This window comes from Phodopus roborovskii, unplaced genomic scaffold (assembly GCF_943737965.1).
Source record: "Phodopus roborovskii unplaced genomic scaffold, PHOROB, whole genome shotgun sequence".
Taxonomy (NCBI): domain Eukaryota; kingdom Metazoa; phylum Chordata; class Mammalia; order Rodentia; family Cricetidae; genus Phodopus; species Phodopus roborovskii.
The window spans coordinates 16,887,722-16,901,282 of NW_026126525.1; the positions used below are offsets into that span (position 1 = coordinate 16,887,722).

Consider the following 13,561-nt stretch of genomic DNA (forward strand, 5'->3'; position numbering starts at 1 on the left):
AAGAGAGCATTAAGCTGGTAATTTAGAGCAAGCTTCAAGGGTAGAGTGTCTGAGCATGAGTTTGTGTGTTATATGTATGTGAGTGCACATACCATCACATAACAGATATGCTTGTGTTTATTCCTATGTTAGAAGCCACTTCAAAGATAACACTTATTTGGCAGAATATAGAGCAAATTCATTAAAGTACTAAAATGTTATTTATCAAGATATGTATTTTTATGAAGAGATTTTTAAAATCTGTCTGTGTCTGTCTGTCTCCCTGTCTCTTTCTTTTAGTTGCTGATAGAGTCCCCATAGCAGAGACTTAAGTGACTTCATGAAACTAAGATAGAACATGTATGGAGTCATCTCTCAGTAATTCTAAGAAAAATCCAATGTAATATATACAATTTAAGCAATAAAAAAAATGAGCATTTGAAATTCAAACTGGGGTTAAAATAGTGAACATCAATAATGAAAAAAATGAATAATCTAAGAAAGCTTGGGGGGGAATTGACTAATGAAGTGGACTAATTTTAAATTCACAATTTTATAGTGTAGCTTGTTCATGTAATACATGCTTTAAGCCCTGTTTCTGGTCCCCACCATTTCTCTGAGGCAAGAATAAAACAAACACAAATGATTCCTTGCTTTTAAAACATTCAGGCAATAATGGCATGCAGTTATGTTATATAATATAATTAGTAAAATAAAGAGTAGCACATTTATTTTAAAAATAACAAAACAATGGGGAAGACCATTGAAATAGTAGAACATATAATTATTTTAAACTAAAATGAAAGATAAATCTCTGGAGCATCAACATGCCATAAGCCATGATAATCGCCCTCTGGACCAGGAAAGGGAAACTAGTAACATTGCATCTTGAATATGGTCCGCCCTTCACACTTCACTTCCCTTTTTCCTGATATGCTAAACATGAAGTCATTCAGAACCCCACATGGATTTTCCTTTCTATTGTTTTTATTATTAATATTATTATTTATATTTTTTATTTTACATGTCGATCCCAGTTTCCTCTCCCTCCCTCATACCCTCTCTTCCCCATTACATGCACCCTAACCACCCTCCTTTCCCATCCCCCAACCCCAATTTCACATATAGAGTAATGCCATCTAGGTTGAGTCAAGTAAATCTGTCAAGTCATTTGAAGTAGGGACTGGGATTTCTCTCCTGTCTCTAGGTTAAGGGAGTGTCCCTCCATGGGGATGTGTCCACAAGGTCCTTATGTGCACCAGGAATAAATCCTGGGTACCTTAGACTGCTCAGTACTTCTGGCTGAGATCCATATTCAGGGAGCTTGAGTCAGTCCCATGATGGATTCCCACCTATCAGCCTGGGGCCCATTAGCTTCTCCGTGTTCAGGTCAGCTGTCTCTATGTGTTTCTGCAACCTGGTCTTGTCCTCTCCCTCTGTATCTGGTTCTAGTTTGGCTCAGTGTTTAGTTAACGGTGTTTGCTTCTGTTTCCAACAGGTACTAGATCAGGGCTCCATGATAATGGACAAGTTAGTTGCTGCTCTCGCTATCCGGGAATGGGCCTTGCCACTGTTGCTCAAATTGTAGTTGGCGGCAGTCTTGTAGGTGTCTAGACTTTTATTTAGGTTCAGTTTTCTCTTAAAACCAATAAGGGCTCCTCTTTTATGTTCATTCTCTCTCTCTCCCTCCCTCTCCCTCCCTCCTTCCTCCCACCCTCTCTGGCCTTCTATTCCTATCTGACTCAATCTTCCTAGTCACACGTGCTTTCCTCTCCTCCCCTTCTCTTTCTCCTGCTTCCCTCTACATTCACTGTACCCCCACTTCCCATGTGCTCTAGGGAATTGTCCCTATCCACTTCTGTGAGGGAATTTATATGAATCTCTTAGATTACACCTTGTATCATAGTTCCTCTGGTGGTGTGAATTAAAGGCTGGTGATGCTTTGCTCTAGGTCTAAAATCCATATATGAGTGAGTACATACCATGTTGTTCTTTTTGTGACTGGGTTACCTCATGCAGGATGGTTTCTTCAAGTTCCATCCACTTGACTGCGAATTTAAAGATTCCATTATTTTTTTCTGCAGAGTAGTATTCCATTGTGTAGATGTGCCACATCTTCTTTATCCATTCTTTGTTGAGGGGCATCTAGGTTGCTTCCAGGTTCTTGCTATTACAAATAATGCTGCTATGAACGTAGTTACGCACATGTCTTTGTTGCATGGATGTAGATCATTTGGGTATATGCCTAAGATGGGGATTGCCAGGTCCTGTGGTAAACTAATTCCCATTTTCCTGAGGAACCACCATAACTGATCTCCAAAATGGCTGTATGAATTTGCACTCCGACCAGCAGTGGAGGAATCTTCCCCTTTCTCCACATCCTCTCCAGCATGAGTTATCATTGGTGTTTCTAATTTTAGCCATTCTGGCAGGAGTAAGATGGTATCTCAGAGTTGTTTTGATTTGCAATTCCCAGATAGCTAAAGATGTTGAGCACTTTCTTAAGTGCTCAATTGCAAATTCTTTCTTCAGTTCTGTACCCCATTTTTAATAGGGTTATTTGGTGCTTTGATGACTATTTTCTTGAGTTGTTTGTATATTTTGGAGATCAGCCCTTTGTCATATGTAGGATTGTTGAAAATTTTTTCCCAGTCTGTGGTTGCCGTTTGGTTTTGTCCACTGTGTACATTGCCTTACAGAAGCTTCTAAGTTTGAGGAAGTCCCATTTATTAATTGTTGATCTCAGTGTCTGTGCTCCTGCAGTTATGTTCAGGAAGCAATCTCCTATACCAATTTGTTCAAGGGTACCTCCTACTTTCTCTTCTAAGAGGTTCAATGTGGCTGGATTGATGTTGATGTCTTTGATCCATTTGGACTTGAGTTTTGTGCATGGCAATAGACATGGATCTATCTGTGGTCTTTGACACACCTTCATCCAATTGTGCCAGCACCATTTGTTGAAGATGTTTTCATCCCCCCCCCCCATGGTTCTTTTAGCTGTTTTGTCGAAAATCAGGTGTTCATAGGTGTGTGGGTTAATATCAGGATTTTCAATTCTATTCCATTGGTCTACCTGTATATTTTTGTGCCAATACCAGGCTGTTTTCAGAACTATAACTCTGTAGTAGAGTTTAAAGTCTGAGATGGTGATGCCTCCTGAAGTTCTTTTATTGTACAGGGTTGTTTTGGCTATCCTGGGTCTTTTGCTTTTCCATATAAAGTTGATTATTATCCTTTCAAGGTCCAGTGAAGAATTGTGGTGGGATTTTAATGGGGATTGCATTGAATCTGTAGATTGCTTTTGGAAAAATTGCCATTTTTACTATATTTATCCTACCTATCCAAGAGCATGGGAGATCTTTCCATTTTCTGGTATCTTCTTTAATTTCTTTCTTTAGATCCACTTTCTTTAGAGCCACAAGAGTCTTTCACTTGTTTGGTAAGCATTACCCCAAGATACTTTTAGTTTGTGGCTATTATAAAGGGTGATGTTTCTCTGATTTCTTTCTTAGCTTCTTTGTCATCTGAATAAAGTAGGGCTACTGATTTTTTTTTTTGAGTTTATCTTGTATCCTGCTACTTTGCTGAAGGTGTTTATCAGCTGTAGGAATTCCCTAGTAGAGTTTATTGGGTCGCTTATGTAAACTATCGTATCATCTGCAAATAGAGACAGTTTGACTTCTTCCTTTACAACTTGGATCCCCTTGATCTCCTCCTTTTGTTGTCTTATAGCTTTAGCTAGAAGTTCAAGTACAATATTGAAGAGATATGGAGAGAGAGGGCAACTTTGTCTTGTTCCTGATTTTAGAGGAATCGCCTTAAGTTTCTCTCCATTCAGTTTGATGCTGGCAGTTGGTTTTCTGTATATTGCTCTTATTATGTTTAGGTATGTTCCTGTTATCCCTGATCTCTCCAATACCTTTATCATGAAAGGGTGTTGAATTTTGTCGAAGGCTTTCAGCATGTACGGAGATAATCATATGGTTTTTCTTTTTCAGTTTGTTTTTGTGGTGGATCATATTGATAGATTTTATGTTAAACCATAGTATGTTAAACCACCCCTGCATTCCAGGGATGAAGCCTACTTGGTCATGGTGGATGATTTTTCTGATGTAGTCTTGGATTCAGTTTGCCAGTATTTTACTGAGTGTTCTTACATCGATGTTCATCAGGGATATTGGTCTGTAGTTTTCTTTCTTAATTGTGTCTTTGTGGGGCTTGGGTGTCAAGGTTATTCTGGCCTTGTAAAAAGAGTTTGACAATGAACCTTCTGTTTCTATTGTGTGGAACAATTTGAGGAGTATTGGTATTAGTTCTTCCTTGAATTTGTGGTAGAATTCTGCACTGAAGCTATCTGGCCCTGGCCTTTTTTTGGTTGGAAGGCTTTTGATGACTGCTTCTATTTCATTGCGGGTTATAGATCTATTTAAGTTGTCTGTTCTTGATTTAATTTTGGTAAGTGATAGATTTGTCTATTTCCTTCAAATTTTCAAATTTTGTGGAATAGAGGTTTTCTACGTATGACCTGAAAATTGTCTGGATATCCTCTGTGTTCTTTGTTATGTTCCCCTTTTCGTTGCTGATTCTGTTTGCATGTTCTCTCTCTGCTTTTTTGTTAGTTTGGATAAAGGCTTGTCTATCTTGTTGATTTTCTCAAAAAACCCACTCTTTGTTGCATTAATTTTTTTGTATTGTTTTCCTGATTTCTATTTTGTTGATTTTAGCCCTCAAATTGATTATTTCCTGGTGTCTACTCCTCCAGAGTGAGTTTTTTCTTTTTGTTCTAAGGCTTTCAGTTATGCTGTTAATTCTCTAATGTGACTATCCTCTGTTTTCTTCATATGGTCACTTAGTGCAATGAACTTCCCTCGTAACACTGCTTTCAAGATGTCCCATAAGTTTGGGTATGTTGTGTCCATATTCTCGTTGAATTTTAGAAAGTCTGTAACATCTTTTTTTATTTCTTCTTTGACCCAGGTATGGTTGAGTTGCACATTGTTCAGTTTCCATGAGTTTGTAGGGTTTCTGAGAATTGTGTTGTTGTTGAATTCCAATTTTAAAGCATGGTGGTCTGATAAGATAAAGGGGACTCTTCCAATTCTCTTGTATCTGTTTAGATTTGTTATGCCACTTAGTATGTGGTCGATTTTGGAGAAGGTTCCATGTGGAGCAGAGAAGAATGTATATTCTTTTGTGTTTGGATGGAATGTTTTATAGATGTCTTTTAAACCCAGTTGAGACATAACTTCTGTTAGTTCTTTTGTTTCTTTGTTTAGTTTCTGATTGGTGGCCCTGTCTAGTGGTGAGAGTGGTGTGAAGTCTCCCACTATAAGTGTGTGAGGTTTTATGTGAGCTTTGAGTTTTAGTAGCATTTCTTTTATGAATGAGGGTAGCTTTATATTTGGGGCATAGATGTTCAGAATTGAGATTTTGTGTTGATGGATTTCTCCTGCAATGAATATGAAATGACCATCTTCATCTCCTTTGATTCATTTTGGTTTGAAGTCTAACTTGTTAGATATTAGGATAGCCACACCTGCTTGCTTCTTGGGTCCATTTGATTGATGATCTTTTCCCAACCCTTTACCATCAGGTAATGTCTATCTTTGAAGTTTAGATGTGATTCTTGTATGCAGTAGAAGGATGGATTCTGTCTTCATATCCATTCTGTTAGCCTGTGTTTTTTTATAGGTGAGATAAGACCATTAATGTTGAGGGTGAGTAAGGACCATTGATTGTTGATGCTTGTTTGTTTTAAGTTTGTTGTTGGCAGTGGTATTGTGAATATTTTTGTCCTGCTTTACCCTTGCTTTCTGGTGTAGTGGGATTATCTGTTGCATAAAGGCATACCAAATATAAAAACACACAAATAATTTACTTCAATGTATCAGATGCCATCAGAAAAGATGGGAATCAATTGCAAAAGAAAACTAAAACAAAATTCTATGCAATTATGTAGAGCTTGAACAATAAAGTGTTTTTAAAATGTGTGTATATATATAGAGTATACATGGGAGTTTGGTTTCATGTGTCTGTACGTGCGCGTGCGCATGTGTGTGCTTGTGTGTGTGAGAGGAACCATTATTAATATTAGGTGTCTTTTTCAATCATTATTTACATTATTTGTTGAGACATAGTCTCCTGCTGAACTTGGAATTTGTCAATATAGCTAGTACAGCTATCTTTGGGGATCCTTGCCTCTGGCTGCCCAGGCATTACAGGTAACTGCCAAGCTTGCCAGTTTTCAGGTAAGCTCTGCCAATCTGAACTCCAGTCCTGATTCTTGCAGGACAAGTGCTTTTTCCATGGAGATATTTCCTTATCCTTAAACAGCACATTCTTGAACAATCAGTAAGTCACGGAATAAATTTAAGGTAATACGAATTTTAGATTAAAATACAACTCAGGACCTAAGGGATATTTCAAAGTCAGTTTTAAGAGACCATTTTATGACTGCTTATGCTAAAGATAACAGAGAAATCAAATAAACTGAATAATGATCCTCACAGTCTTAGAAAAAGAAAAATCCATACAGATAGATGCAAAGAAATATTGCGAATCGGGATAAAATTATGAAATACAGATTAAAACTATACATGAATTAATAAAGCAAAACACCATTTCTTTGAAAAAATAATGAAGATTGGCAAACCCTAAGCCAAACTAATAACAAGAGGAAAACCTCTGAATTCATAAACATCAAAGATGGCTGGGTATGGTGGTGTACAATTTTAATCCCAGCACTTGGGATGCAGAAACAGTCAGATCTCTGTATATTAGAGGCTAGACAACTCTACACTATTAGTTCCAGGATAACCAGAGCTACATAGTGAGACTCTAAATAAGTAAATAAATAAATAGAATTAAAAATGAAAAGAAGAATATAAAAATAAACACCAATGAATTCCTGGTGTCCTTAAAGAAAACATAGTTTAGATTTTGGAAAATTTAGCAGAAATAGTTATATTCATAGACACATATGACCTCTAAACTTAAATCAAGAAGATAACAATTAACATAGATTAAATTGCAGAATTCTGTCATGGCCTCCAATAAAGGAAAAGTCCAAGACCAGAGATGAACACATTGTGAAATTTTACCAGACCTTTAAAGGAAAACTAACAACTAATGCTACTCTGCTGATAGTAACAAAGAAAAAGGAAGGTTGCCAAGCTCAGTCTATGAAGCTAAGATTATCCTGATATTACCCATGTAATAAAGGCAAAAGAAAGAATAAAAGAGGTGCAAACAGAAAATGGAGAAGTAAAATTAACTCTATGTGCAAGTGTCATAGAAGTATACTAAAATACTGTTTCAAAAAGCACTTAGATCTGATAAACAATTCAGGCAAAAAGCATGATACATAATCAACATATGAGAATCAATGTGTCAATAATGAACTTGTCAAGAAAGGCATCAGGGGGAAAGGCTCTATTCACAATAGCTTCAAAAAAATTAAGAAAACTATTTACATGAACCAGGCCTGGTGGCATATGCATTTAATCCTAGCACTTGAGTAGTTGAAGCTAGCCTGATCTACAAAGCAAGTTCCAAGACAGCCAGGACCACACAGAGAAACCACATTTTGAATTTAAAAACAAAAGAAAGAAAGAAAGAAAGAAAGGAAGGAAGGAAGAAAGAAAGAAAGGAAAACAAACCTCAAAAACAAAATTAAAAATAAAGACTAGAAAAATGTTCATAATAGGCAGTTATCAAAATGATAAATAAAAACTTCCAATACATTTATGTAAAAAATTCAACATCCATGATTACAGGGAAAATACAGATTTGCCTTCACACAATAAATTGTGGATTTATAACTTTATCATTATATTCACACACATGCTATATTTGATTGATATTTCTGACAGTTTTACTCTTTGAATGACTTTATGAGGTTGTCATCAATTATGCATTACCTCTCCCCAAAGAAACCAGTGGTACAAGTACCAATACATTATAAGCCTAATGTGACAGAATAAAACATAAACCATGTGAGGAAAAAAAACTACTTGGATTTAATAAGTGAACTTTGTAACACAAATAATTGCTTCCTTTTGGATAAAATAAGTCTAATCACTGAAAGTATCAGCTGAGCTAATAAAATAATAATGATGGTAATTATAAGAGTTATTTATGAAGCATACCTCCCATGTAATAAATCTTGGAGAAGGTTGTTACTAATACTGTATCTTGAAGCAGAATCACCTGAGGTTCATGAAAGCCAAATAACACATCTAAGATCACAGAGTAAAGTTAAGGTCTGAAATCGGTTTTGAAATTCTAATTCTGCATCCTAGCCTCATAAAATTAATTGTTAGTGTTAACTTAATTGTTCACATATAAATCCAATTGTTATTTCCTAAGCTCGGTTTTCAATCTGAAAATCACTAGATCCATCTTACTCAATACAGTAATTGTCAAACACTTGGGCTAGCAAGATGGCTCAGCAGACAAAGGCATTTGACACTAAGCCTGATGACTTGACATATATTCCTACTACCTAAATGGTGGACAAAGAAAATGACTCCTGAAAGCTGTCCTCTACCCTCCAGATATCTATAGGACTTATGCACTCACACACCTATATACATATACAGATAGTTTGATAGATAGATAGATAGATAGATAGATAGATAGATAGATATAGATAGATGATAATAGACAGATGAAAGATAAATTCAGTGATCCTCATGGTCTCAGTAGCCCCCACATGATCATAGTGATAGTATTCTGACAATCTGACTTTCGTTCCCCGTGACTGACAAAAGCACACTGGCTTTATTTAAAATTAGAGCCTGAGATTCATGGCATGGGTCATTTTCATGTATCTAGTTTCTCTAGGCTCTTCTATGTGCTAAATGGACATGGTGTAAAACTGCTTCCTAAATATTTGTGTTTATACCCATGGACTAGTACAGTTCTCTAACTTGATTGGAGAAGCCAAAGCAGACACATAACTAGTCAAAGAGCTACAGAGGCTGTTGCTTGCTAAGCTGAAACAAGACATGTATATTATCCCGACCCCAAGGTCTAGGGAACACTACAGAAGACAGGGCGGAAGGGCTGTAAAACCCAGACAGTGGAGAGAAGTACTATAAAAGTCTTCCAGATATGATTGCTGTAGCAATCATGGGCACACAGCAAAATAAAAAAAAAAAAAAAACATAAAGATGAAAGAAGACAAGCAGACAGCTGTGACAGTAGGAAGAGTTTTAGGAAGAAGGAGGTGAGAGGTAGGAGGAGGAGAATCAGAAAAGGAGGAGTTAATAGGATTAAAGTTACATTGCACGCAAATGTGAAACTGACAGAAGTTGGTTTAAAAGGAGCTGTAAAATATCATTTTACCGAACTGGAATCCAGAAAAAGAGAGGGAGGAGTGATAAGAAAATGGGGACAAGACCAGGCTACAGAAACCCACAGAGACAGCTGACCTGAACAAGGGGGGAGCTCATGGGCCCCCAGACTGATAGCTGGAAAACCAGCATTGGACTGACTCAGACCCCCTGAACATGGGTCTCAGTTAGAAGGCCTGGGCAGCCTAAGGAACTTCTGACAGTGGAACCAGTATGTATCCTTGTTGCACAAAAGGACTTTGGGAGCACATTCCCCATGGAGGGATTACTCCCTTAACCTAGAGGCAGAAGGGAGAGCCTAGTCTCTACTCCAAATGACTTGACAGATTTTGTTGACCATTCCTGGAAGGCATCACCCTACATGTGGAGTGGAGGGTGGTCGGGGGGCATGGAAGGGAGGAAGGGAAGGAGAGGGAACTGGGATCGATATGTAAAATAAATAAATAAGTAAATAAATACATAAATCATTTTAAAAGAATATGTTGTGTAAGTAGTACAATAATAATGTGAAAGAATCAAAAACTTATCTAAAGCCAGTAGGATGTCCCAGGAGGTAAAGGTACTTACTGCCAAGCCTAATGACCTGAGATAAATACCTGGACCCATATAATGAAAGGAGCAACTTACAAGTTGTTTTCTCCTAAACATACACACACACACACACACACACACACACACACGCGCGCGCGCGCGCGCGCGCGCGTGCGTGCAAGCAAATGGGGGAGAGGGGTCGGAGCTGGAGGTTGGTAGTGGAGGGAGTACAGTGGGGTTGTGTTTTGTATAGTGGGGGCCTCCGTTGCTACGTGACCAGCCAGACTCAGCATGCCCAGTGTGAAGCTGCTCACCCAGGCCTACTGCAAAATAATGCTACAAGGCGCCAAGTACCCACACTGCACAGTCAATGAGCTTCTGGTGGCCCCAAGGCAGAGGCTGTGCAAGGAGCATCTGCCAGGCGCGGGCAGCCACACTCTCTTTGTGGACTGCATCCCACTTTTCCATGGCACTCTGGCCTTGGCCCGGATGCTGGAGATGGCACTCACCCTGATTAAATCATGGTGCAAAGAGAACAGCTATGTGATCGCTGGCTATTATCAAGCTAATGAGCTTGTGAAGGATGCCAGCCCAAACCAGGTGGCTGAGAAGGTTGGCCTCCAGGATCGCTGAGAGCTTCAGTGACACTGCACTCATCATGGTGGATAATGCCAAGTTCACAATGGACTGCGCAGCGCCTACAACCCATGTGTACGAGCACCATGAGAACAGGTGGTGATGCAGAGACCCACACTACAACTACCCTGAAGATTGGCCAGAGGTACAGAGGATATCAGCGTCACTCCTGGACAGCTGCTCCTATGAAACACTAGTGGATTTTGATAACCACCTGGATGATATTCGGAATGATTGGACAAACCCGGAGATCAACAAAGCAGTTCTGCACCTGTGCTAGACTAGGGCAACCACAACTAGAAACCACACTACAGAAAAAGGAGAAACATAATTTTTTTAATTTAGAGGAATTTGAGTTAGCCTGATGGAAAGCTGCATGTCTGTGATGTATGTGTGCCTTGGAAGCGGAGTCTGGTCGTCATCCTTCAGGGCAGGGCTGTGGAGAGGTATGGGCTGCCTAGGCTTTGGGTTCTTAGTCATGAACTACCCAATGCTGCCCATCAAGCTCTTTCTGTTTGTTCCAGGTTATTCCCATTAAACAATTCTAGTCTTTTTAAAGGTCAGTAACACTAACAACAAATAACAATTTTCACTTTCACACACACACACACACACACACACACACATATACATGTATATATTTTTTAAGTATTATGAGTAATGGAAATATAAAGCAAAATTTTTCTGCTTTATTCATTTTATGTTTGTCTGTGGTCATTCTGTATCAAAAAGGTGCTTTCCTTTTGCTTCATTTTTATTTTTAAACTTATTCCCTGACAATTTCATACATGTGTATGATATATTCAGTCCCCACACCCTCTCTTGTGCCCTTCCTATTCCTTCCCCCACAGTCAGCCCCAGCGTTCATCTCTCTAAGAGGATATTTTCATGTACTTTATGTAGTACTGCACTATAGTAATATAAAAAATTGGGTTTTAACTACTTAATCTGAATTCAATAGTCTGTAAATAGATTGATTTTAATGGAATTTTTTTGAGGTGGACAATAATGACATACAAAAAGATGGAGAAGAATAAAGAAAAATAGTTTCCAAATTTAGAAATGTTCTAATTTCTACTATCAAAATTGTTTAAATTGATTTTTAAAACACTTCTTTATAAAGTTCTGTGATTTTAAAAGAAACAGAATTACAACTGCCACATATTTTTTATACATATAATATTCTTCTCCTTTAGAATTTTATGAATAGAACCCAGTGTTTTTCCTTGAATTCCTCTCCCATCAATAACAGCAGGATTAGACTTTGTATATCTGTTCATAAAGTGCTTTGTGTGTGTTCCATCTCATGCTTATACTTATATGTCCTAATCTCACTGCCTTCACCATGCATCTAAGCTTCACCACAAGATTAGAAGCATCCGAGACTATGGCTTACTGCATACTTTCCTGAGTTGTGTGATATGTGTCATTGATATTGATGTCATTTGATCTATAACAGCATTTTAAGCGTTTTTCATGTTGTCCCTCGCCTAATGTACTCCAAGACTGTTATTCATTGTGTAGTAGAGCACTAGGAACTTCATAGAGTTTATGAGCTTCAGATCGATGGTAAGAAATCTCAAAGGATAAATATGATTTATACAGACAAATAAAAAAGGGCAAGAAAAGCACATATGCAGAAGCATTGTCTGTGGTGATGAATTAAATGCATTAATGTGTTAATGACAATTAAATGCTGATAGATCTCTAATCAAGATGAAATGCATATCAACAAGTGAAATGCATACTACCATTATTATTTTTTTATGCATATAGAGTATTTTTTTATTTAATTTTATATAACAAAGTCCAATTAAATGAAAACAAACATTTATACACAATATTTGGGAATTTGGGCGTCGTTCTTTCCAAACTACTTCCTGCTGGTAAGGGGCGCTGTCTTGGGGGATTCGAAGAAGATTCAGATATCCTAGCTGTAGTCTGTAGGGCTGTTTTGTCCAGCTGTTTGGAATGTAGGATCAGCTTGTACTCTGTTTCAGGCGGTCTGGTGTGATCAAACCACATTAGTCTGGAAGGAATCCACATCTTTTCATTTTCTGTGGAAACAAAAATAGAAATACTTTTCCCCAGTAACTTGTTCTTCAACTTAAATTTTGGAGTCAAAGCGTTTTTTTTGTTTTTTTTTTTTTTTTTTTTTTATTATTTTACATGTCGATCCCAGTTCCCTCTCCCTCCCTCCCTCCCTCCCCCCAAGCCCTCCCTCCCTCCTTCCCTCCCTTTTACCCTCTCTACCCTCTCCCATGCACTCTAAACACCCTCCCCCTCCCAACCCCCCACCACAATACAATATGTAGGGGAATGCCATCCAGTTGGGGTCATGTAGATCTGACAGGTCCTGTGAAGTACGGACTAGGGCTTCTCTCCTATCTCTAGAATAAGGCAGTTATCCCTCCATGGGGGATATGTTTGCAAAGTCCTTTTGTGCACCAGGGATACATCCTGCCTCCACTGTCTGAGGTCTCTTAGGCTGCTCAGACCTTCTGGCTGAGACCCATATTCAGGGGGTCCGAGTCAGACCCCTGTTGGCTTCCCAGCTATCAGTCTAGTGGCCCTTAGCTCCTCCTTGTTCAGGTAAGCTGTCTCTATGTACTTCTACCGCATGGTCTTGTCCTCTCCATCTGCTTCTGGGTTCTAGTTTGACTCAGTGTTTATGTGTGGGTGTTTGCTCCTGTTTTCAACAGGCATTAGTTGAGGACTCCATGGAGAAGTTAGTTGTTGATCTCACTCTCTGGGAAGGGCATTTATGATAGCCTTTCCACGGAAGCTGAGATTGTTAGTTGGGAGCAGTCTTGTAGTTCCCTCGACCTTTCTTTGTGTTCAACTTTATCTTCAAACCAATATTGGCTCCCTATCTCTCTCTCTCTCTCTCTCTCTCTCTCTCTCTCTCTCTCTCTCTCTCTCTCTCTCTCTCTCTCTCTCTCTCTCTCCTATCTTCCATTCCTAACCAGACTCAATCCTCCTGGTCGCACATGCCTTCCTCTCCTCCCCCTCATTTTCTCCTACTTATCTCTCCATTCGCTGTTCTCCCCCACTTCACC

The 13,561-nt window shown here is 38.6% G+C and overlaps 1 pseudogene; it reads left to right on the plus strand.

Moving 5' to 3' along the window:
* The first annotated feature begins 10,157 nt into the window (after positions 1 to 10,157).
* On the plus strand, positions 10,158 to 10,782 carry LOC127232354 (ER membrane protein complex subunit 8-like; annotated as a pseudogene).
* The last annotated feature ends 2,779 nt before the right edge of the window (positions 10,783 to 13,561 follow it).